This window comes from Tachyglossus aculeatus, chromosome 22, assembly GCF_015852505.1.
Source record: "Tachyglossus aculeatus isolate mTacAcu1 chromosome 22, mTacAcu1.pri, whole genome shotgun sequence".
Lineage (NCBI taxonomy): Eukaryota > Metazoa > Chordata > Mammalia > Monotremata > Tachyglossidae > Tachyglossus > Tachyglossus aculeatus.
This window is the reverse complement of record NC_052087.1, coordinates 35,730,343-35,734,130: the sequence shown is the minus strand read 5'-3', so window position 1 is coordinate 35,734,130 and position 3,788 is coordinate 35,730,343.

The window sequence follows — 3,788 nt, the reverse complement described above, 5'->3', positions numbered from 1 at the left end:
TACCGCATTGTATGTTTTTTTTTTCTTTTGTAACAAAATATTTTAAATAATAAACGGGGTGCGAGCTGTTTTACGGAATGCGCATGGACAGATTTGTATCGGAGTGGCGGGAGGGAAGGAAGAGGGGTCACCCTGGGGCCAGGAGGCTCCTGAGAATGCGGCCTTTGAGATGACCGGAAGAAATCGGGCCAGAGGCTGCCGTCTTGGCGGGGATTTGGGCCTTTTAGTCGGCACCTTAAGCTTCGGTCGCGGTAAGTGTCAGGCCCGGAACCCACCGCCCTTGCTCAATATGGTGTTCCTAGGAGAAAACTGCAGTTCCCTTCTGAAGCAACCAAGACCGGAGAGAGAAAAGGACCCTCTCTTAGCGGAATCGGATTGTCCGCTTCCCCTGCAAGCGCCGTAGCTCCGGGCTCCGCGGTTGGAAGGTGAGGAGGTGGACGGCAATCAAAAGCCCCTTGGTTGAGGAGAGGTTCCCCAAGGCCAGAGCCAGGGAAGAGGTGCATTTATCGGATGACATCCGAGCACATCTCAGTACAGTGCTCTGCACACGGTAAGCGCTCAATAAATACGATTGAACGAACATCAGTCCCAACAAATTACTCTCTACTGTTCAGCTGGCCCAGCTGGAGTGGGAAAAATGGTCTCTTCAGGCTGAGTGAGCACTGATGTCTCAGATTGGGTCCACGTGCCCAACATCACATCCCTGCCACCCCACACCTTCTCCCCAGAACGCGTGGTGTCGATAGAAGGGCTTAGTACAGTGCTCTGCACGGGAAATGCTCAACAAATACCTTGGATGATGAAGGGAAGGTAGAGCGAGGCTATCAAAAGTAAAGGGCTTCTCTCCGGGTGCAGTTCTAGAAGGTTGCCGAAGGTGAAAAACCTTTAAGAGGCTTTTTTATCTTCCGCCACCCCCTCGTCTCAAGCTTTCTGGGAGCTGAGATTTGGGACGTGGCCTTCGTACTTGGCGTGTTGGACGCTGCGAGGGGAACCCGTTCGCCCCACCTAAACGTCGGTTTCTTGTCAACCACGGATTTTTAAATTTGCCAGTTCTAACCCCGGGTGAAGGGAAAAGCATGCCAGAGACGGGGTACTCACCCGTCCTGAGGCTGGGCAGGCGCAGGCCTGTGCGCAGACCGTTCCTTCCGACACGGAGGCGGGGGAAGTGGGGGGAAGGTGGCACATCCAAATGGGCTGGTGGGGTGGATCGGTGGGCCTTAATTCTCTACTGGTGTTCCAGTCAAAACGGGGAGTGAAAACACACATTAGGGCTAAACTGAGTGTCCTCAGGGTTTCCGGGTCACCTTCACTGGAAGCGGTATTCCCAAGTTGGCCTCAGTCTTCTTCTCACCCATCCTCGGCCACGATACGGCAACCGTTTCCCCGTTTTTCCTTCGTGCGCGCTAGCCAAATCGCGTAATGAAAACGCCCGTTCTGGCAGACGTGACTCCTGGACTTGCCTGAACAGAGGTAGGCCAAAATCCGCCTCTCTGACCAGCCCAATCCATCTTCTAGACTGAGCCTTCTAGACTGTGAGCCCACTGTTGGGTAGGGACCGTCTCTATATGTTGCCAACTTGTACTTCCCAAGCGCTTAGTCCAGTGCTCTGCACACGGTAAGCGCTCAATAAATACGATTGAATGAATGAATGAATTTGGAAAGTGGCCGGCTCCGCTCAGAAGACCATCTTCCCACCCTCCTGCTCTCTCTCAGCCCTGTGGAGGCTTGCTCCGGGGAAAGTAGCCAAAGAGAGGGCCTCTGTGGTGGAGACGGCTTTGCTGACGGCAAGCCCCGGGGCCTCGGCTGCTGTTTATGGACAGAGACGGCGGCAGAAATAATAATAATAATGGCATTTGTTAAGCGCTTACTATGTGCAAAGCACTGTTCTAAGCGCTGGGGGGGATACAAGTTGATCAGGATGTCCCATGTAGGGCTCACAATCTTAATCCCCATTTTACAGATGAGGGAACTGAGGCTCGGAGAATTTAAGTGATGGCTGACGGTGGGTGGCCTGGGGTCGGCGGCCTTTTAGCTAGATGGACCTACTGGACCGTCGTGGCTTCTGGTACGACCAGACCGTCCCGGCGCACCCTAAATGGAAAACCCTTTTAGACTGCGAGCCCACTGTTGGGTAGGGACTGTCTCTATATGTTGCCAACTTGTACTTCCCAAGCGCTTAGTACAGTGCTCTGCACACAGTAAGCGCTCAATAAATACGTTTGATGATGATGAAAACGGAAATCCCGACAGCCGTTTGCCAGGAGGGGATGAAGGCGACCTCTCTGCTGGTTTAGCTATTTCTCGGGCCTCCAGTAAACAAGGCTATTTACGGTAACGTTTGTTTACTTCCTCAAGAGCTGTTTTTCATTCTCTGGTCCAGGGTCTCTCAGCCCTCCTCTCCCCCACCCTCAGATTACACCCCATGGCACACGTCCTCCTCCGAAATAAAAAAAAAAATCCCGGTATTCCCAGCAGGATGAGAGGGGACGTGCCAAGCAAGAAGCGGAGAGGCCGGTGAACCCTGGCCAAACGGCTCCCAGGCTGCTGCCAGGAGGGGCAGGGCCCGGGACTGACCGCGGAGCCCCCGGGCTGGGCTCGGTGAGCACCGAGCCGTTCCCGGTTGGTTTAGACCCAGTTGACTCCCCCAGAAACCCCCTTCCCCCAAGCCCCCCCTTGCCATTTCCCCCCACCTCCTCCCCAAAGCCGCACAAGCGTGTAGTAGTGACCACGGAGGAGAAACTAGCTCGAATTCCAATTTGACCCAGCCCCGTGTTTGATTTGGTTTTCTTCCCCCATCCCTCCACCCTCCCAACCCCCCTCCAGCTATGGCCCCATCTTCCTGCCACCATTCGTATCCAACTTGTACTTCCCAAGCGCTTAGTACAGTGCTCTGCACACAGTAAGCGCTCAATAAACACGATTGAATGGATGAACGGGAAGCCGGAGTCCGTGGCCGGGGGAGAGATGGGGGCTGGAACTGGGTCGGTTTGACCCTTCTGGCCACTTTTCCCTGCTGACCAGAGTCCGGCAGCTAGGGCCTCTGGGGCTCTTGAGCCTTCACGGAGGAGGCCGTCTCCTGGCCTCCTCCTCCTCCTGACTCAGTTTCCCCTCTACGATTGAACTGGCTTACCTTTGTGAATAAACTGGCTAGTTCAGGAGTGTCACCATTGGCGCCATCGGCCATACTCTCCCTTACCCCTGGGGATAATAATAATAATAATAATAATAATAATAATGGTATTTATTCCCCCTTTTAGACTGTAAGCCCACTGTTGGGTAGGGACTGTCTCCATATGTTGCCATCTTGTACGTCCCAAGTGCTTAGTACAGTGCTCTTCACACAGTAAGCTCTCAATAAATATGATTGATTGATTGATTCAGCGCTTACTATGTGCCAAGCACTGTTCTAAGTGCTGGAGAGGTTACAAGGTGATCAGGTTGGCCCACGGGGGGGCTCACAGTTTTAATCCCCATTTTCCAGATGAGGTCACTGAGGCCCAGAGAAGTGAAGTGACTTACCCAAAGTCACACAGCTGACAGTTGGCGGAGCCGGGACTTGAACCCATGACCTCTGACTCCAAAGCCCGGGCTCTTTCCACTGAGCCACGCTGCTTCTCCAGGATCCTGGCCCTTAATCGAAAAAGACTTTGGACCGTAGTGTGGGAGGGATGCTGGGCTTTCCAATCAATCAATCAATCAATCGTATTTATTGAGCGCTTACTGTGTGCAGAGCACTGTACTAAGCGCTGTGAAAGGCCCTGGCTGCTTTCTCCGTCGCTGAAAGCGCC